A 23,198-nucleotide genomic window follows, 5' to 3' on the forward strand; every position below is an offset into this window, starting at 1 on the left:
AACCACACAGAGCTCTGGACTCCAGCCACAGGTGGTAAGAAGGAAATGAGGGGGGCAGGGGCAGTACAACCTCATATAGCCAGGGGAGAGGCTGTGGGCACAAATGTGAGAGTACCGCCCCTCTACGGGTACTGCTAAGCAAAATTCTCCAGCTCCAGTGCCATGGGTGAGCACACACCTAAGAGGAATACACAGCTGCATCTACTTACAGAAGAATAAGGCTTAATACAGAACTACCCAACACTGAGTGTAGTTCTTTTTTTGACAGCAAATTATAATCTGTAGTTTGTAGAAACTTCAAGAACATTTTACTACAGGCAGAATGAAACTTCCAGCATATCTCCCAGATAGAAAAATGATGTTACGGTGTGGACTTCTTTCCCTTTCATTCACTGATTCTGGTCACAAAAGCTACATGGTATTGTTTCTCTTTCCTTTCTGGATGAACATAACTCTTATAACCAAGGGGGAGATTTGGAAAAGCAGCTGAGCCTCTGAATCTCTCAGGAACAGGAATTACCGGTATTTAAGGTTATTATATTTTCTTGACAATTTTGCAAGGCTGTACTATGGGTATATAATATAAATGATAATTATTTGAATGCAAAAATCTGAAGTTTGTAATGGAAATAGCTTTACATACACTCAAACATTTATTGTACTTACAATATGAATGTACTTTAAGAGTACAGTATGACAAACAAATTAAACTGTAAATAATCTAAGACTACATATAAAAAAATTATTCTCCAAATCATACAATTATTAATGAAATTAAAATACAACTAGAACATTGTTTAAATGGGTTTTGTTTGGCTTGTTTTAACAAGATATCTTGTTGCAAACAAAAAATGTAAAACATTTGAAGTTTCAATTTCTTCTTACAGATTTAAGATGTGACTAATTTATATCCTTCTACAACAAAACTACAGTGGGATGGATGAGCCATAAATTACCCATTTAAATACAATTTCACAGTCTAGGAGAATAACTTTTTTTTACTTCACCCAGGAACAGCTTTGGCAAAAACTTCCAAAAGGCTCAGGTTGGAGTTAGGAGACAGATTTCCCAGTCTGTTTAGGTGACTTTATGCTGCATAAAAGTTCAAAATAGCCTTAAAATAGCCACATATAGCTGGTGGAGAATTCCCCTTGCACACAGGAACTCTCTGTTAGTGGTAAAATGGCAGCGATTTTCCCAGGGAAACCCGATCCATTAGGCCCCCTCTGAACACCCCTAACGAATCAGGCCCCACACAGGACTTAGGCAGCTGAACACACCTCTCTTCTCCTGGTTCATGAATCACTCTGGTGCTTAGGCAGAACATAGGCACCTGGATGCCTAGAGGGAGGCAGCAGTGCACAGGCTCAGAGACAAAACATAGGTGCACTGCCTACAGAACTTTTACCCTGAAAAACTTGGGTGGTGAGCGAGCTTAGGCACCTACAGAGTTTGGCAGAATCACAGTGGAGCCAAAATTGTGAGGTAGGCACCTAAAACAGGGACTTAGGCACCTAAGTACTTTTGTGGATCCCACTCCTACTCCCCAAACAATGGACCTGTGTGCTCTTGACCAGACCTCTGCTGCCAATTTCTTTCACCAACCACTGATTTCTCCTTCTGCCTAGGTCTTGCCTCCCCATGTTCGGTGGCCGCATTTGCATAGCATGGTAGGTATACAGACTGCAAGTGCTCTGGAACAAAAGTGTTATGTAAATATAAGATTTTTTTAGTAGCTGTTGTTATTAAAAATGATGACAGGATGATAACTAACTTGTGCACACAGCAGCAAGATGATATTTTAAAATTGGCTGCACAATACCCATTCTGTTTCCTTCTGAAAGATCCACAGTAAAACCATGCAATGCCTTGTGAATCATTTTAATGATTCACTCCCATGTAGACTCTTATTTTCCAATGCAAACATTGAGTAAGGGTAACACAGTGCTCTTAAACATAAACCAGACATAAACCAATTTCACTCAGATTATGTCTGTGTCATAAATAAGGCTCTGTATCCACTCAGTTCAAATCGGCCTTCTTAAGCAGGCTTACACTTGTTAAATCCTGTCTATGACCTCAGGCAGCCTGTTCTGAATGCATGACTCTTGCATGTGAAGAGAGAGGCTTGGAAAATAACATTGAACTGAGCTAAGGCTAAATCTATTTGGATTCATTAGGTCTCTGACTTCTAAACCCACCTGTCTTTGTAAATAACACTTGTTCAAATGTATCTTCAGAGCCTTCACCTTTACATATGAAAAGCAAATTGTGATTAAAAATTTTCATTAAAGGAAATTTACTTGAAACAAGAAAAGTTTAGTCACATAAACAGTGTGGACACATCTCCCATATTATTTTATACAAAATAAATGTTCAGTTGTCTTCTCCCCATCACCGCACACACATTTTCTTCACATCTTTCTTCCTCCACCACCTTTTGTCAGTTTCATGCTTTTAGTTCCTGATTATGTGTATGTTTTGTGTGTATACCAGGGTGTATGACTATTTTGTAAATACTGAGTGACAAGTCAGCATGCAGATCATTTAAGATGCACATTTTGTGTTTGATCCTGCACTCACTGAACTCTCTAGCCATTTTGCTGTTGACTTCAGTAGCAGTAGGATTTTGAGCACTGTGCAAGAATCAAAGTTATTACACATAAAAGGGTAAATAATATGCAGGGGATTATGACCATTTTGTATTGGTGAAATAAATGTCTATGAACAGTTCTTCCCTCTAAAGTTGATCACAACCAGTTAACACACTTTTAAAGGTGTTTAACACTGCTTATACTATCCTTTTTAGAAGTATTAGTTAAGACATTTTAGCTTGTTTTTAAACACAACCTATTTTTCTAGTTTAGATATGGCCTCAGTAGCAGTAGGATTTTGAGCACTGTGCAAGAATCAAAGTTATTACACATAAAAGGGTAAATAATATGCAGGGGATTATGACCATTTTGTATTGGTGAAATAAATGTCTATGAACAGTTCTTCCCTCTAAAGTTGATCACAACCAGTTAACACACTTTTAAAGGTGTTTAACACTGCTTATACTATCCTTTTTAGAAGTATTAGTTAAGACATTTTAGCTTGTTTTTAAACACAACCTATTTTTCTAGTTTAGATATGGCCTTGGAGATTCACTGATAGGTTGCCACTCTAGAAGCTCTTCACTTGTGCCCCTGACTTAATCATGCCTCTGTAATAAATTTTGAGTACCTGCAGCAGCTGTTAAGCATCCGTGGATATTTGTGAAAACATTGCTTGGGCTGCCATCCCCATATAACAAGACCCAGTGATGGGAAGTTGAAGCTAGACAAATTTCCAGCTGGAAATAACGTATACATTTTTAACAGCAAGGAGAATTATATAAGAATGGGCATAGTGGGTCAGACCAATGGGCCATCTAGCCCAGTATCATATCTCTGGCAGTGGCCAGTGTCAGATGCTGAAAGAACAGAACAGGGCAATTTTGAGTAATCCCTTCTCTGTCACCCAGTCCCAGCTTTTGGCAGTTGGAGATTTAGGGACACCCAGTGTACAGGGATGCATGTCTGACCATCTTGGCTAATAGCCATTGATGGACCTAACCTCCATTAATTTATTTTTGAACCCAGTTATTCTTTTGTCCTTCACTACATCCTATGGCAATGAGTTCTACAGATTGACGTGCGTTGTGTGAAGGGGTACTTCTTTATGTTTGTTTTAAACCTATTGCCTATTAATTTTATCGGGTGACCCCTGGTTCTTGTGTGATGTGAAGTGATAAATAACACTTCCCAATTCACTTTCTCCAGACCATCCATGATTTTATAGACCTCTATCATATCCTTCCTTAGTCATCTCTTTTCTAAGATGAACAGTCCGAGGTTTTTTTAATCTCTCCTTGTAAGCTGTTCCATATCTGAATCATTTTCATTGCCCTTTTCTGCACCTTTTCCAAATCTATCTTTTTTTGTGATGGGGGAACCAGAACTGCATGCAGTATTCAAGGTGTGGGTACACCATGGATTTATATAGCGGCATTGTGTTATTTTCCGTTTTATTATCAATCCCTTGCCTAATGGTCCCTAACATTGTTAGCTTTTTTTCTATTAACTTTTTATTTATTTTAAAAACATATATATACACACACATAAAAACTATACATAAACTTCTCATAATATATTAACCAATTGCTGCCCAACCTGAGCTATACTTGCAATGTATATATATATATATATATATATATATATATATATACACATACATACCGGTGTGTGTATACCGGTATATATATATATATATATATATATATATATATATATATACACACACACCGGTATACACACACACACACACACACACACACACACACACACACACTATGAATAGCTAAAGTAGAAATCATTTATTTGTATTACACAATTTACAAACAAAATTTGTTTATAAAAATCCAACTAGTTAAAGAAAAATTAAGTTAAGATAAAGGATAGAAGCAAAATTCAGGGACAGAGATGGGGAGGGAAAGAAGGGGGTAACGAAGCGGGGTCCCTGCAAAGCATCCATTTGTCTGATCATTTTTCTTGGGTATTTCCGTCACGGTAGATAGTTCTGTCCATGGGGGCCAAGCTTATGCTATTTATGTGCCAGTCTTCAACTGTTGGTTGCTTTTTGGCTTTCCATTTTTGTAGCACTAGTCTTTGAGCAATTATTACTGCTCTGCTTAGCCATAAGTTCTTCACTTTTATTCAGTTTCCAGTTAACATTCATTAGGTTTAAGATTACATATTTAGCTTGCAACACTATTTTATTTTATAGGAAAAAATTAACTCTCCAGTTAGGTTCTGCCCAAAACATGCAGGTTTAGGTGTATTCTCAGAGCACACGGGCTAAATTAGCACCTGCTGAATCACAGCACCAACATTTGTCTGATTTAGCAGCACCTTTTGACAGGTGGGGATCCAATGCACCCTTTCTGGATTAATCTTAAATTGATGTCCAAGGAACAATTTGGAGCACTGACTAAAACTTAGAGGACATTGTATGCCAAGTATTTCTGGCTGCCACAATAGCTGGTAATTTTTCTTTAGGGAACTGGTAATCATCCGAGTACAGTGCATTGGAAAGTGGTAAATGAACAACTAATTCGGCTTCCAGTCAGAGCCAGTCGAGGGCTCTACAGCACGAGGGAATGAGCCACTGTGGTGCTTGGCTAAGAATTATTGCCTGATGATAAAGTTTAAAGTTGGGAAATCTAAAACCACGTGTTCTGATAGGGAGCTGTAATCTCTGTATGCAGATTCTGGGTTTGTTACCCGCACCCCATGAGAAGGACCTGAACATGTTGTTGATTTTGGTAAAATAAAAGGCAGGAATATGAATAGGGAGGGAATTCAGAATAAAAAGGATCCCGGGAAGGGCATTGTGTTTATTTTTCCACAAAGGGAGAGAGGTAGTGCCTGCCATCTACCTAAAACATTTGCTAACTGCATGATTAATGGGGCTAGGTTGACCTTGACTATATTTTTAATTTCCTTGGGGAACAGGATGCCAAGATATCTGAGGTTTATCTGTTGCCACCTACATGTCCCCATAGGAGAGCCACTTCCAACTAAATCCAATGAGATTTTCATTGCTTCTGACTTATCCAATTTATCTTATAGCCAGATAATTTGCCAATGTTATCTATTGTTTGTAGGATATTTGGAATAGATTGAGCTGGACTTTTAAAAAATAGGAGGATATCGTCTACATATAGATGGATTTTTGTCTCCTGAGACCCTGATTTGATCTCTTGAATACTTGGTGTTCCCCTAATTAATACTGAAAGTGGTTCTCATGCTAAATTGAACATGAGGGGTCATCCCTGTCCAGTTCCCCAAAACAGATCAAAGGAGGAGGGATATTGTGCTATTTATTAGGATATGAGAGTTGGGACTGGAATATAACAGCTTCAACCATTAAATAAAGGATTTCCCCAACCCAATGTATCCAGGGTAAGAAAAAAATATTGCCAGTGCACTCTGTCAAAGGCTTTCTCTGCATCAAGTAAAATAATTGTGTGGAAATTTCTAGAATGCCGATGGAGTGCCATAACAATAATCAACTGACGTGTGTTCGCTGAATCATGCCTTTTTCAAATAAATCCCACTAACTAGGGCTTCCCTCATCAGAGGTAAAGTGCCCTTCTTTAAGGCATCTTCATAAATGTATAACAGCTTAGTAGCCAGAATTTCTTTGGGACTTTGACATAATTCTGTCAGTAGGCCATCAGGGTCAGGGGTCTTCCCAAGACTCATTTCCTCCATAGCCCTGATTATTTCCTCTACAAGGGAGATCCCAGCCTGGCATGCTGCTCTTTTGAGAAGTTAAGAGTTTTCAGAAAATTATTCAATTCTTCTGGGTCAGGTGGTGAATCATTGTAAAGAGCCTGATCGAATTTCAAAAATGGATCATTGATCTCTTTTTGATAAGTAATAACCTGTCCTTGTTCTGTTTTGAATTATACCATCAGGGACTTTTGATCTCTCACTTTTAATCTGTATGGAAGAATTTTCCCTGCTCTCTCTCCCCTGACTCCCAGTATGTTCGGGTATAAAAAGAGCAAATTTGCTTTGTTCTGAAGTCAATCTATTTATTTCATACCCAAGATTGAGTAATTTTTTTTTTAGATTTCATTGTGAGGGGTAGTTTGGACATTCTAAATCCATAGCTTAGTTGTTTGGTTTATTCCAGGAGCTGAACTTGGCTAGCCTCTTCCTATCCCTTGAGTAGGAAATGATCCCACCTCTCATAAAAACTTTTTAAATGTATCGCAGACTGAATCAGGAGCTCTCTGGGGTATCATTTGTTTTGAAGAAAAAATTTCTCTTGTGACATAGTTCTGAAAATGTATCTCTTTCAAAAGAGAGTTCCGTCTCTTCATCTTTTACAGGACAGATCTGTCTCAGGTGGGGAAAACTCTAGTAGCACTGGTGAATGATTAGAGATCATGATAGTGCTTAATAATAAAATCAAGTCTGAGTCCACCTGTTTCATAGAAATCAGAAAGAAATCTATTCATGAATGTGTGTCATTTGTCAAGGGGGAAAAAAGTAAAATCCTTCATTGTAGGGTTCTGCAATTGCCATACATCTTTTAATCCTATCTATTCCATATAATCTTTTATACTGTTTCTAGCATGTGATTATATGTGCTGGAGCTGACCTGACTTGTCTAAATTGGTTCCGACACCTCATTAAAATCTCATCCTATGATGATCAAGTCTACTAGGATATTAATTTGGAAAAACCTTATCTAAAAAAAGGGTCAATATATATTAATCAGGTTATATAGAGAGTCAGAAGAGATCTTAGTCTTCACCAGCAAAAAAAAATCTACTTTTGTCATCTTTATTTACATCTAGAATTTGTAAACTGAGTCTTTTGTAAAACAATACTGCTATGCCTTTGGCTGCAGAGGAGAAATTGTTAAACATCCCTCCCTTCCCCTATCCACTCCCTTCTAAATTTCTCTGCTTCCAAGTCGTTAAGGTGGTTTCCTGTAGGAAGATATTATCTTACTTTTAGATGGGTGATAAGTATTTTCTTTTATCAAGTGATTCACCCCTCTGATGTTCCAGGAAACCCAATTTATAGTATTAGCCATAAGAAGTGTTTAGGTCAAATATCTCTTTATCAGGCTCCTGAATAGTGTCATTGCTTGGACCACTGGTAGCTCCAGATCTAGGAATGGTATATCTGGGTTTCCCCGAACTCTCCTGAGGGCAGGAAGGGGAGGGGAAAGGGGAGAGGTTAAGGCAGATTAGGAAAGGCAAAAGATAGGTATGATATGGGAAACAGATAGAAAAACTAAGAAAAAGAACGGAAGTGGTCAAAACTGACCAAGGATCACTTAAAAATATGTAACTCTCATCCAGCAGAAACAGGATTTCAGTCCAGGAGATTTAGAAGGGGGTGCCCTGTCACTCATTCCCCCCGGCCCACCCTCAAAAACACCCATTTGGGGTATAAATGGATTCCCTCTAAATTTATAAAGAAGAAATAGTCTAAGGTTAAGGGAGGGCATGATTTCTGCATTATTCACAACAACAGAAAAGGGGAAGGAGGCTAGTGTATAACTTAACAGGTATGTAGTGGATATATAAGTTATACAAATTGTTTAAATAACCTTATTCCAACATAACTGGATCATTTTGCAGATAAGGTTCATTGGCCAAACAGTTCTGCATAAACTTTGACCCATAGAGCCTTGTCCATGCTGGATTATAGTATGAATGCCATAGCCCAATCGTAACATCAGCAATGCAAATCATAACATTATGTAAAGCATAACATGTATTTCAAATGTGACATTAACATCTGATTATATAATATAAACATTAACCAACCACAAAGGGCAATATGAAATGATTGTTTGAGAAGTGTTATGCAGTTAATCACATACCCTAGTATTGTCTCTGTTATTAAATAAGGCCAAACTGTTATGCCGTTTTGTAAATATGTCAGTTTGGAAACTTGGAATGTATTGGAACCTATGACTTAATATGTAGCCAACTAGACCATTGTCCACAAAGCTGACATTTGATAGTGATTGGACAGTTCTAGGTTTGTGTCTAATGATAACTGTAGAAAGAAACAAATGAGTGAGGTATAAAAACTCATTATGGCCATTACATTTAACAAAAATAAAATTTAAAGAAACCTCCTGAACTAGTATTATTGAAAAAACAACTGATAGTCCCATACTAACACATTCTCAGTAATTTGGTGAATCATAACCAGCAATAATAATTATTCTTGGATAGGATTTTAGCAGATCAGATTTTGTTACATTTGGGGAATTGAAAAGATTCATTATTAAACTGAAAGCTTCACTACCCTGTTTAGCTCTTGTATCTCTTATAAGTATATATTTAGGACAAATGGATTGAGTATTTCTAGATTTTTAAATTCACAGATTTTTAAAAGAATGAGTTACTTAATATTACATCTTACAATTATGGCCTGTGGCTTTGCATTTGGCGGGGTTTTTGGGGCAAGGGAGCGGTGAGCTCTCTCAATATCTAAGTTCTGATCTGGGGGGGCAGAGACAAAAGCACTGGCTACATGGTGAATAAAAATTCCACAGGCCTTCCTTTTCCCAGCCCCTCTGAGAGACCCGCAAATCTCAGATTGTTCCCTCAAGATCATTAATCTTCTCCTGCAGTGCTTTAATAGTCCTTTCCTCTTGCTCTGCAGTTATGTTCATAGGACTCACTGTGTCTTCTAGTGAGGAGATTCTGTTTATGATTTGAGTAATTTACCTCAGAGGTCTTCAAAATGTAGCCCTGGGAGCATTTGTAGATGGTCTGCAGAAATGTTTTTGTTACAGTAGTGACCATTTCCCTAGCATATTATGTTGTATTAGAACATGATTTTGGATCTGTGGTAACCTACACAATCTTAAACACTGAGAGTACACAGGGATTGCCATACTTAACATTGTGTCAGCTGCCTCCTCAAGGCATATTCTAACATGGCCTAATTTGTTAGTGAAAATGTGTCTTGTTAGTCTTCAAGCCTTGACTCTTTCTGTAAACTGTAGACCAGGCTTGGATCCTCTCAAACCCTGTGTAGGTAAGAGAAAGGCAGTTTTTCAAAACCATGTTATGTAACATGTTTTGATTCAGACATTTTTAAACACCACTCAACACCGAATGTAGACAGAATTTAAAATTGTGGTAGTCTTTTTAAAGGTAAATCATGACCAACGAAGGTCTTCTTAAAGTTCATAAAGCCTGTCTACCCAAGGTGTTAAATGGTGTTTAAAAATGTGAAATCAAAACATGCTACCGCTAAACAGTTGGGGAATGGGTGGGGAGGATCTGTTTTCCTACCCCACACAGGGACTTAGGAGTTTCCAGAAGCATTTTTGGCCATTTAAAACCCAACAAAACCCCACAATACATCCAAAATGCAGCACTTAGAATCTCTTTCTTGCTCAATAATCTGACCATAGCACCCTGGTCTTTGAATCCCTTTACTAGCTTATATTTAGCTATCCTGTCAATTTTAAGTGGTTTGGCTTTGCTTTCAAAGCTCTTCATCATTCTCTCCCATCCACCTCTCCAAACTACAGTCTTTTATTGCATTCCTCTTCTAGCTTCATTGGCAATGCCAGCCTTGATGTCCTTTTCCCTTCTTCTCCCACAACTATCTTCGTTCTTTTTCCCATACCGCCTCCATGGATAAATGTTGCTGGCCTGCCCTGACAACTGTAAAGCTAAGACACGGGGTTTAATGGTTGGCAAGGAGAAAATTGGGGCCTAGGTAGTGGCAATAGCCTGAGTGACTGTCTGTATGCATGTGTGTGGGATCCTGTGGCTGGAAGGGTATAAGACATGGAGCCTGAGGAGAAGGTTGTACTTCATTTTCTCCTGATCATGGGGTGTAGTTTCTCTCTTTCCCCTCCCCCTCCCCTCCAAAAAGATGGAAGGAAATTTCCTGGTGGAGGATTTCCTCTTTTATCACCAACTGGGGGATGGACTTTCTAGGTGTGTGTGTGTGAGGTGGTGGTGGTTCTCTTTCCTCCCTCACATTAGGTACATGATGCTCCCTCTTTTTATCTATGTGTGGGATCGGATTCTCTGGACTGAAGCTTCATGTTCTCCTCCCGTTCCCCTCCCACCAGCCAGCTACATTGAATAGTACAGTTCAGACTGACTAGCTGGAGATATCTTCCTTTGCTGTATGCAGTGTTGTTGTGGCTGTATTAGTCCCAGGATATTAGAGAGACAAGGTGGGGGAAGTAATATCTTTTATTGAACCAACTTCTGTTGGTGAGAGAGACAAGCTCTTCTTCAGGTCTGGGAAACTCACTCAGAGCAACACAGCTAAAGACAAGATGGAACAGATTGTTTAGAATAAGTAGTTAACACATATTTCAAGGGACCATTGAAGGTGAAGTGGCTTGGGATATACACCTTAGCACACTCAAAGCCACATTCACCAAACAATGATATTCCACCAGAGAATTAGATCACATCATGGAATGGGCCACCCAAATACCCTGAGAGAACCTGCTTCAATACAGAAATAAAACCCCCTCCAACCACACAGCCTTAGTTGTCACCTACTACCTCACATTGGAACTCATATGGGATATCATCAAACAACTAACCCAAACTCCATGTGGACTCCATCCTGAAAAAAATCTTTTCAGAACCTCGTCCTCTGGCCTTCAGACAACCACCACAACCTCTCCAAGCTCATCATCAGAAGCAAGGTTCTCACAGATCAGGACACACCAACTCAAAGCAGCACCAGATCCTGCCAGAATAATGGATGCGAAACCTGCAGTCATATCGCCGGTGCTACAATGATCAACACCCCCCACAACACACCTTTCTAGATCCAGGGGTCCTACACATGCCTATCACACCACATGTGGTGTACCTCATCTAGTGCACTAAATGCCCCAACAATAACTTTATTGGTTAAAACCTCTGGAACGAACTCACAGAGGAAAATGATAAAAGACAAAGACTTCCTATCAACTGTGGGTGGACACTTTTCACAAAGCGATCACTCTATATCTGACCTATCAGTCCTCACCCTCAAAGGAAACCTGCACAACACTTTCAAAAGATGAACCCTGGGAGCTTAAAATCATAACTTTGCTAGATGCTAAAAATCATGCATTGAATAGAGACACTGGATTTATGGTTTATTACAACAATCTATAACCCACTAACAACACCCCCAGCTGCTCCCCCCCCACACACACTTTCCTTCCTCCCTGTGACTGTAGGGGTGTTAAAAAACTCCACGCCCATGAGTGGTGCAGTTATACTGACCTAGCCCCCTATGTAGAGAGTGCTAAGTCAAGAGGAGAGCTTCTCCCATTGATATAGCTACCACCTCTCAGGGAGATGGATTAACGTCACTGATGGGAGAAGCTCTCCCATTGGCATAAGAACATCTTCACTAAAGCGCTACAGCAGTGCAGCTCCACCAGGGCAGCACGGTATGTGAAGACAAGCCCTGAGTAAATTTCCCAGACCTGAAGCAGAGCTATGTGGTTTGAGGGGGTTTTACTTCTGTATTGAAGCAGGTTCTCACAGGGTATTTTCATCATTCATTCATTCATGACCGTCACCCCAGTCGGGGTATGGGCCGCCAACCACAGATCTCCAGAGTCCTCAATCCTGGGCCATTTGCTCTAGCTGGTTCCAGGAATAGCCCATTTTTGTGCAATCAGCCTGAAGGTCGCGTCGCCAGGTGTTTCTTGGACGGCCTCTTTTCCGCTTGCCTTGGGGGTTCCACCGCAATGTCTGTCTGGTGATGTTGGTTGGCTGCTTGCGTAGTGTGTGTCCTATCCAGCCCCACCTTCTTCTTCTAATTTCTTCCTCTGCTGGAGGTTGATGAGTCCTCTCCAAGAGGTGGATGTTACTGATGGTGGCTGGCCAGCGGATCTGAAGAATCCTTCTGAGGCAGCTATTAATGAAGGTCTGGATCTTCCTAGTGGTTGTTTTAGTTGTCCTCCAGGTTTCAGCTCCATACAGTAGGACTGGTTTCACGTTGGAATTGAACAGTCGAATCTTTATTGCCAAAGATAGCTCTCTGGAGCTCCAGATGTTCTTGAGCTGTAGGAAGGCTGCTCTTGCCTTACCAATCCTTGCTTTGATGTCTGCATCTGCGCCACCCTGCTGGTCGATAATGCTGCCTAGATAGGTGAAGGACTGCACTTCTTCCAGGGGGCTTCCATTCAGTGTGACTGGGTCATTGCTGATGGAGTTAACCTTGAGGATCTTGGTCTTGTCCTTGTGGATGTTGAGGCCGACCTGTGATGACGTGGCTGCCACTACGTTGATCTTCTCTTGCATCTGCTGTTTGCTGTGTGAAAGGAGTGCAAGGTCGTTGGCAAAGTCCAGGTCATCAAGCTGGGTCCACAACATCCACTGAATTCCGTTCCTACGTTCGTAAGTGGATATCTTCATAATCCAATCAATGACGAAGAGAAAGAGAAATGGTGACAACAAACAAGCTGTTTGTGAGCTGCCCTCCATGGATCACTCTACAGTGTATGCCGTCATATGAGTTCTTAATCAAATTGACCACCTTTGCTGGGATGCCATAATGCCGAAGGAGCTTCCAGAGGGTCTCTCGATCCACACTATCGAACGCTTTCTCATAGTCAACAAAGCTGATATACAACGAGGAGTTCCACTCCATAGACTGCTCGACTATGATGCGGAGCGTTGCTATCTGGTCCGTGAATGATCTATTCTGCCGGAAGCCTGCCTGCTCATCTCGTAGCTGTGGATCGACTACATCCTTCATTCTCTCTAAGAGGACTTGATTGAAGAGAAGAGTATTTGGGTGGCCCATTCCATGATGTGATCTACTTCTCTGGTTTGGTGAATGTGGCTTTGAGTGTGCTAAGGTGTACATCCTAGGCCACTTCACCTTGAATGGCCCCTTGAAATATGTGTTAACTACTTATTCTAAACAATCTGTTCCATCTGGTATTTAGCGGTGATGTTCTGTAAGCTTGAAAGCCTGTCTCTCTCACCAACAGAAGTTGGTCCAATAAAAGATATTACCTCACCCACCTTGTCTCTCTAGCTGGAGATACAGACAGACAGAACCAAGTTAACTGCTTGTATACAGACCAAGTAGCAAGAGCTTCTACAACAGAAAGTACATAAAGAGAATAAGATTATTATGGCAAAAGGTGCCAATGGCATGCACATTAGAGGTCATTGATGTACTAACATTCAGGATGAAACTCCCCATGGAAAGAATGAAGATGCCCTGCAGTAACCACTCCCAGAGAATCATTATGAGTACTGTGTGGGTGAAAGCATTCTCCTTTTCCTGTAAGTTGAATGCAATGCAAGTCTCCTTTGTCTGGCAGTTGAAACTCTGAGGCAAGATCTGCACTAAAGGCGCTACAGCAGTGCAGTAGTATGCTATGGTAGTGCGGCGGTATAGATGCTTGCTACATCAACACAAGGGTTTTCCCATCAAAGTAGGTGATCCATTGCCCTCAGTGACAGTAGCTAGGTTGACTGAAGCATTCTTCCACTGACCTAGCTGCGTCTACACCAGGGGTTAGGTCAGCACAGCTATGGTGGATTTTCACATCCCCAAGTATCGAGCCTATGGTGACCTAAGTTTTAAATGTAGACCAAGCCTGGGATTCCTTTGAGCAGTGGTACACACGGAGGATAGACATCCAGGCTTACTCTTCTCAGCCATGTGGTCAACTCTAGCTGAAAAGCCTGAGCCTGGGGGTTTCCTAGACATAAAAAGCAGGAGCTGAGGGAGAAAAAGGAGCACAAAGAGGTTGTTAACCAATAGGACTTGTTCAAGGTGGTGGTGATACAGAGATCCAAGACAGCTTTTGGGGACAGGACAATGGTGCCTGATCTGAGGTATCTGCTAAAATGAGCTACGCATGTGCAGTCTGATAACTTCTTTTCAAGGAAACAGGACTCATGCACAACATATAAACAAACAAATCACTCTGAGATAATCTCTATATCGGTGTCATGAATTTTGTCTCCAAACAGGAAACTAACCTTCAAGGCTACTAATCCTGCTACTGTTCAGCAAAGGGGCAACATGACTAAATGTTCACATATAACATATATTACTTTTAAATGTACATCACGTAACAAAGTGATGAATCAAGCCCCGTTTTCTCAAAAAAAGATGTACTGGCATTAGAAAAAGTTCAGAGAAGGGCAACTAAAATGATTAGGGGTTTGTAATGGGTCCCATATGAAGAGAGATTAAAGAGGCTAGGACTTTTCAGCCTGGAAAAGAGGAGACTGAGGAGAGATATGATAGAAGTATATAAAATCATGAGTGGTGTGAAGAAAGTGAATAAGGAAAAGTTATTTGCTTGTTCCCATAATATAAGAACTAGGGGCCACCAAATGAAATTAATGGGCAGCAGGTTTAAAACAAATAAAAGGAAGTTCCTCTTCATGTAGCGCAGTCAACCTGTGGAACTCCTTGCCTGAGGAGGTTGTGAAGGCTAGGACTATAACAGGGATTAAAAAAGAACTAGATACATTCATGGAGATACATATATAAGACCATTAATGGCTATTAGCCAGGATGGGTAAAGAATGGTGTCCCTAGCCTCTGTTTGTCAGAGGGGGGAGATGGATGGCAGGAGAGAGATCACTTGATTATTACCTGTTAGGTTCACTCCCTCTGGGGCACCTGGCATTGGCCACTGTCGGTAGACAGGATACTGGGCTGGATGGACCTTTGGTCTGACCCAGTATGGCTGTTCTTATGTTCTTATGTTCCCCTCTCAGTTAGGCTTGATTTCCTTGGCACAGGTGATATAAATATTCAATTAGTTCTCCCATAATCCATAGGGTCTTCCAGAGGAGACAAGATCTGAATTTTTAATGTAAAATACAAGCAGAATACCCAAACCACCTCTATATTAAAAAATAATGCAGAAAGGCTTTATTTATTCCTCATAAAAATACAAAAGACAAAAGACGCTTTCCTTTTCAGGTCACCTAGGAGTGATTTGTTAATAGGTAACATGGGCCCAGCAGATGAGGTGAACCACTCACAAGGGAAGTGTTAAGTATAGATTCCGGTTCCTTGTGTTGGTTTTTATCCAGGAACATCAGTGGGAGCAGGGAGCAGACATGAGCACTAGACTTGAATACAAACATATTTGCAAGAACTGATGCAAAGGCCAAAAGAATAACTGGGTTCAAAAAAGAACTGGATAAGTTCATGGTGGATAGGTCCATCAATGGCTATTAGCCAAGATGGTCAGGACGCTCAGGGCAACCCTAAACCTCTGACTATCAGAAACTGGGAGTGGGATACAGGGGTAGAACATTGCAGAATTGCCCTGTTCTGTACACTCCCATTGAAGCTCTGGCACTGGCCACTGTCAGAGGCAGGATACTGAGCAAGATGGACCACGGTCTCACCCAGTGTGGTAGCTCTTATGTGCCTATGTAACTGTGACTCTAAAATTCTTCTGGGACATTTTTTGACAGTAGATCAGATTCCCTTCCAGATACGCAGAGCAGGAGTAGGCCTTCCATGGCAGACTTCTATCATTGTGTGCCTACTGATTGCTATATTTTTATGCTGGTTAGTTTTCACTGACCTATAGGCATAGTAAATGGATTTCCTTTTATATGAAAGACCAATAAAATTTAATATAACAAACTGTTAAGATCACTATGCTTTTTTTCCCCATTGATGACTATAGTGGCTCCCAGTTCTCCAGGGATGAAAAGCTACTCAATTAACCCACTATGCCAAGCTTCCATTTAGGCCTGTCTACACTGGAGGAACTTTCTAACCAGCTTTAAAAGCAGTTTCAGCTAAACTGATTTTCAAACTAATTAAAACAGCAGTATAGACTTAATTTTAGGAGTCTTAAGTCTTCACATTGATAGCATAAAAATGGCTCAGGCCATTTAAGGTACCTAAATCTGGATCTACACTAGGGCTCTAACCAGTCTGAAAATCAGACTTAAGTCTTCACATTGATAGCATAAAAATGGCTCAGGCCATTTAAGCTACCTAAATCTGGATCTACACTAGGGCTCTAACCAGTCTGAAAAATTAGGCTTACCTCCCTTAAAGGTGATTTAAAAACTGCCCCAGATCAGAGGACTCCTTATGGCTTTCTGCCCTCAGATGGATCTTCCACTGAGTCACTGGGGGCTGCATCTGAGCATAGAATTTGGTCCTTGGTTTCTGTACCTGTACAAGTCACAGCAATCCATCTTGCTTACAGAATGTTTGTTCTTTGTTCATTTGATAGCTTAGCTGAACTTTTTCCTTTTCTTTGCCATTTCCTTTGCTAATTTTGCTGGGACTCTGGCGAGGCTGCTGTGTCTCCCCCAACCCCGACTGTCAACTATAAATGGACTGGTTTATCTAAAGTCATTCAGATACCTATTTGTAAAGTAGAAACTCCCAAAGAGAGCTGTATTTAAATGTGTATATAAAAGAAACCCACTCTCTCATTACAGTGCCACAAAAATCTAAGCATAACAAAAGAATGTACTTGGAATAGCGATCAAGGCAAGATAAAACCATGTTATCATTAAGGAGTGCTTAACACAAAGCAGTGGGAAGGACAAATAATATCTGACTACAGTAGGTGAGCCCTGGCTGCCTGCTCTCTGAATAAGGAATTGTTTGTACGATTCTTGTTTCTTTGTTGGAATCCCAGCCACAGACTGAATACACCCTTTATGGATATTTCAATGGAATATATGTGTAAATACTGTGTAATTCATAAACATGCTGGATTATTTATTCAAGCCCTCATCTCTCCGATGTCAATTAGCTTCACACTCCCAAGCTAAAAAGAAGAAGGCAGCAGCCAGAAAAAGCGTGGTGCAATAAGTATGCAAAATACATTTATAAATGGGGGAAATAATTTAAAAAGGAGAATGCCAGGAAGGCTGCTGCCAATTCTACAGCCAGGCACAGCATTCACAATCAAACCAGAAACCACATGACAACTTGCTTGTGTTGTTAAAAATGTATTACAAATTGAGACGTATTGCTAGGCTTTCCTATGGCATACATCGCAGTAATAGCCGAGTGCTTTACAGACATTTCTGAATTATCTTCACAGCACCCTGGTGAGGTTTTGAAAGTACGACTAGTGCGCTTGCTGCATAAAAGAAGTCAAAGACAATTGGTATGGGTTTTAACCAGGCCGCAACTTCAGTCAAATTGCAGCCCAGGTTCCTGTCGGGGGGACAGCCCAGTGCAGTCACTTGCACCCCACTGATCCTTTGCCAATTCTTGGGGGCTCCCACAGTGGGGGAGCCAATCATTACACTGGGAGGGTCTCTGGGAGCCTCCACTAGCATTGTTCCCCCCGTCCAGGGTTGAGGCAGGAGGGAACCTTGACTCCCAGCCAGCACTGCCATCAAGTGTATTGGCTGGGTGGTCCCCTGGGGGAGTGCCTTGACCCAGGTTTGCATTTGCCCCCAAGGGGTTAGATATGATGCCCCCATGTCATAAGGAGATGCCCTTGGGATGCCCACTATGTTACCTGTTTGGAGCTGGAGCCTAAGTCTGAGAGTTTCTGTGCTGGGCGACTGCCAAAAGTTGCGACAACTAAATGATTCTCATGTAGGTCCAAACGGTGACCTCTGGGAGGGGGAGCATTCCAGCCCCCCGGCTGCCCAAAACCCAGCTAGCCTCAGCCAATCTGCTCATATGGGGAAAAATTCCTTCCCAGCCCCCAAAGCAGCTACTAGCACAGCCTGAGTGACCTAGATAAGGGAGAGAGAGTGAGCTGAATGCTGGAAACCAGGAAAGAGGAGGTGGGTCTGAGCACATGGCTCTTATCATGGCTCCAAATCTCATGCCAAATCCTGCAAAACCTTATGGCTCCAAATCCCGTGAGACCTCTAGCTTACCCCAGAAGTCCTGTGGGGGCTGGAAATCTTGCAGCACCCTGGCCATCTTGTTCTTTTGCCCTCTGCCATTGTGGGAGTCACCCCTCCCTAGGTTTGGGGCCCTCTATCCCCAGATGGGGAACAGAGGCACAGAGAATTTAAGAGACTTGCCCAAGGTCACACTGGACATCTGGCAGAACTGGGCCCAGAATCTAGCTCTCCTGAGTCCCTGTCCAGACCTGTTACAAGAAGACCATCCTACTTCAGAGCACCTGTGTTCAATGAATAGTCTTCACACAGAATTGCACTGGTTTAACTAAAATGTGATTTTATACTGACTTAAATCACATTAGTGTAACTTTGGGTGTGGGTTAGCTTTCCTCTGTACATTTAGACACTCTGTCCTCATAAATGACCAATATAAGTTTACTTATAAGTTTAACTCTAAACCTCTGACTACTTAAACTGGTGCAAGTTTGTGTGTGGACAAGCCCTAATAAGAAATGTGTGTAATCTTATAGCACACAGGTTTATATTCTAAAGAACACGTCTGGGAACAAGTCAGTCCAGGTTTACTAAGGGCACATTCCACGGTGTAAAAACTCTGTCCAGGGACCTAGTTAAACGTGGTTTGGTCTTGCAGCATAAATGGGACCAACCCATGTTTTAACTGTGTCCCTGAAAAATACCATAAGCGCTGTTCTTTCTAGATAAGCCTACACTAGCCTTTTTTCTTCAAATGTCCCCCTGTTGCTCTAGCACTGGTGAAAGCAGCGGTGGGAGTATAGCGTAGTCTAGCCAACCACATTTTAACAGTGTTGTCCAACCCTATCCTAAAGGATATAGTGGAACCTGAAAAGGTTCAGAGAAGGGCAGCAAAGATGATCAAGGGTAGGCATGGCTAAAGGGGATATACTACAAGTCTATAAAATTAGGAGTGGTATGGGGAAAGTGAATAGAGAAGTGTTTTTACCCTTTCATACAATACAAAAATGAGGGGTCACCTGGGGTCACTTAGGCAGTAGATTTAATACAAACCAGAGGAAGTACTTTTCACATAATGAACAACTAACCTGTGGCACTCATTGCCATAGAATGGTGTGATGGCCAAAAGTATAACTGGGTGAAAAAAGAACAAGATAAGTCCATGGAGGATAGGTCCATTGATGGCTTTTAGCCAAGATGGGCAGGGATGCAGCCCCATGCAGAGATTGACTCTAAACCTCTGACTACTAGAAGTTGGCAGTGGAAGACGGGGTAGATCACGCCATGATTTCTGTGCCCTGAGGCTCTGGTATGTGCCAGGATACAGGGCAAGATGGAGGATGGTCTAACCTAACATGGCAGTTCTTATGTTCTTATGTACTCAGAGCAGGTCTGGACAGTACAGTGGTTAAAAAACATTGGTGGTTGCCTGTCTACACAAGCACTCCCAGTGGAGCTGCATCAGGGATAGTGCAACAGGGGGCAATCTGAAGAAAATTGCTAGAGCAGACATGACTTCTAATGCTGACTTAAGCATGATTTGGTAACATGGATAAAACACAATTATTCCCTGTCTGTACTATATAAGACCAAACCATGTTTTCACTGTGATGGGGAGAATGATGTTATAATCAGGTCTCTTGCACAGTTGTTTTTATAGAGGAGTTGGACAGTCAAGGTTTGTGAACCACACAAACAGATCAGGACTAGCTGATGGTTTTCTAAGAAATGTGTGTGAAATACATGTTTTTGCATGGTTTCAGGTTCAAGGTATAACCAATGAAACCCTCAGCTCTGAAATTCAACTGAGTGGTATTTGGGTTCACCTGAAGCTGAAAAACCTTGTCTACTTTAGAACAAAAAGTGTTATTTAAAAAAATTGCACTAGCTAACTCCCTTTGAAACACCATGGGCCTATTGCAGGTGCAATTTAGCGCCTTTACAACCAAGTAAGTTCATTGAGGTGGACCCTAGATGCTTCCCTCTGCCCCATCTTTATGAAGCCAATGTGAAACTGGAAGGATAAGGACCCATGATGACTGAAGCCAAAGCTCATAAAATTAGCCTGTCGCTCACTCAAAGGATCTCAACATTTATCTAAAAGAGCAATATTAAAAACGGAAAGGAAATACGATCAAATATTGCAGTTATTGACTTTGCCATTTGTAAATTAATTTTACTCATTTCGCAGTGCACATGCTGAACAGTCATGACCTTTCATTGTTTGCAAGATTGTCTAGTACTTGCTGAAAGGCTTGCTTTATTCATTATTGGGCACTCCATGAAAAAACATGGAACCATATACATTTTTGGTGTTAAAGATCTATCTACATGCAATTTCATGGAATTTTGCTGTACTTTAAACAGCATCATACTTACTTAATAACCTCGTACTGTCAATTGTTATACATTATGAAGCAGGCTTTTTATGTAGAAGGACAGAACTCTGCGTATAAACTTCTGTATCTTTGGTGTCAAAACCAGATTAAAGTGACTCCAGCTAATGCACACTGCAGGCTAAGGAATGTAGAGCTAAAGAAGGGGATGTGGAGATAGAGGCAGTCCAGTGTCAAGTCTATTTCTTCACACAGTTTTGCACACAAAGCAATCTGATTAAAAGCATGAATTTAGCAGCAAGAAGCACAATAGGACGTTCAAACGGTAACAATGATCAATGAAGCCAATAAAAATGGTTTTTCGTATCTTGGAATTGTTGGACAAAAAGTGATGATTAAGTGACTCTGATTCATCCCATCTTTAAGTTGAGAAGTTTGTTGTCTTGGACCATAATGAATATCCTATGCACTGATAATTTTTATGTTAACTTTAGAAACCAGAACTTTTGCTGATTTTTGCAAACAGTATCTATTTTTCCCAATATTAATTTACCATAACAAAACTTGAAATCAGACTGATGATTTTAGCTATAAATGTAACTATAGGGGGGAAGGATAGCTCAGTGGTTTGAACATTGATCTGCTAAACTCAGGGTTGTGAATTCAATCCTTGAAGGGGCCACTCAGGGATCTGGGACAAAAATTGGTCCTACTAATAAAGGCAGCAGGCTGGACTTAATGACCTTTCAAGATCCTTTCCAGCTCTAGGAGATTAGTATATCTCCAATTACTTTATTTATTTTTAATTGCTCTTATTAAAGACCAATATCTTTTTTATTTTACTAATGGTATTGCATTTTATGGAAATAAAAGGGTTTATTCAGCTACCACACTAGGTTCTTGTTGGTATATTACTGGCCTGAAGCCTGGACAGACGACAGTCTTTGAAAAAAAATATTATTCTGGCAGGAACACTTTCTGAAAAGTTGATTTTGGCCTTTTTCTACGCAGAGAGGCCTGTTTTCAAAATAAAATAGTAAAACGGCATTTGTTGTTCTGAAACCAATTTTCTTCAATAACATGGCAGAGTCTGAGACTATACAAGAAGAGCTGAGGAAAGGAAAGACAGGAGAGAGGAGTAAAGCCATCAGCTGAATATAGGGTACGTTTACACTTACAGTGGCATGTATACTACCGACACTGCACACCCCCTGGCACGGGTATAAATAGCAGTGTAGACGAAGAGGCACAACTTAGATCAGTGGTCTCCAACCTTTTTATGCCCAAGATCACTTTTTGAATTTAAAGGCAACCCAGGATCTACCCCGTCCCGTTCTGAGGCGCTGCCCCTTCCCCAAAGCCCTGCCCCACTCACTCCATCCTCCCCCATCGCTCGCTCTCCTTCACCCCCACCCTCACTCACTGTCACCGGGCTGGGGCAGGGGGTTGGGGTGCGGGCTCTGGACTGGGGCTGAGGGGTTCACAGTGTGGGAAGGGGCTCTGGGCTGAGCCTGGGGCAGGGGGTTGGGGTGTAGGATGGGGTGAGGGGTGCAGGCTCTGTGGGGGAGTTTGGGTGCAGGAGGGGGCTCTGGGTTGGGACAGAGTGTTGGGGTGCAGAAGGGGGTACAGAGTGCTGGGTCTGGGAAGGGGCTCAGGGCTGGGGCTTGGGGTACAGAAAGGGGTTCAGGGTGCAGGAGTGGGTATGGGGTGCTGGTTCTGGAAAAGGGGTTGGGGTGTGGGCTCCTGCCAGGTGGCACTGACCTTGGGTGGCTCCCAGTCAGCGACACAGTGGAGCTAAGGCAGGCTCCCTGCCTGCCCCAGCTCCATGTCACTCCCAGAAGGGGCCAACGTGCCCCTGCAGCCCCTGGGGGGGCAAGTGGCTCAGCACGCTGCCCCTCTCTGCAGGCACCACCCCTGCAGCTCCCATTGGCCACAGTTCCCCGTTCCTTGCCAATGGGAGCTGCAGGGGCAGTGCTTGCAGGCAGGAGCAGTACATGGAACCCCCCCTGCCCCATCCTCTCCTCTAGGGCCGCAGAGGGGTGCTGGCTGCTTCCAGGAGTGGTTTGGGGCTGGGGCAGGCAGGAAGCCTGCCATAGTAGCCGTCCCACTGTGCCATTGGAGATCGCAATCAACTGGGAGAGTCTCCAGGATCGATTAGTCGATTGCGATCGACCAGTTGGTGACCACTAGCTTAGATGAGTAGAGTAAGGTGATCTACATGCCTGAACCCTAGGAGATATACCAACATGGCTTTCTACACACCCAAACAGTGCCTCCCACATCTATTCTGGTGTTTTTAGCAGTCCAGTGTCCTGCTGCCTTCCCCGGACGGAGCCTTTCTTTGCTGCCTTCCCCTTCCCCCTACCAGAGCCTTTCATTGCCATGTGTAGTTACACACTGCATGAGTGTGGATGCAGTCTGCTTTTCACTGGGGCATGTAGCTACATGTACCCTACATGCCACCGCATGTGTAGACAAACTCA

General features: G+C 41.9%; 1 long non-coding RNA gene across 1 annotated transcript; it reads left to right on the plus strand.

The window, feature by feature from the left end:
- Nucleotides 1-465: 465 nt before the first annotated feature.
- Nucleotides 466-21,851, plus strand: LOC120397468. The gene is made up of 3 exons (XR_005593816.1): nt 466-531; nt 1,629-1,670; nt 21,803-21,851. It is a non-coding gene; the product is annotated as an uncharacterized LOC120397468 (long non-coding RNA).
- The last annotated feature ends 1,347 nt before the right edge of the window (nt 21,852-23,198 follow it).

The sequence above is a fragment of the Mauremys reevesii genome, linkage group 1 (assembly GCF_016161935.1).
Source record: "Mauremys reevesii isolate NIE-2019 linkage group 1, ASM1616193v1, whole genome shotgun sequence".
Taxonomy (NCBI): Eukaryota; Metazoa; Chordata; order Testudines; family Geoemydidae; genus Mauremys; species Mauremys reevesii.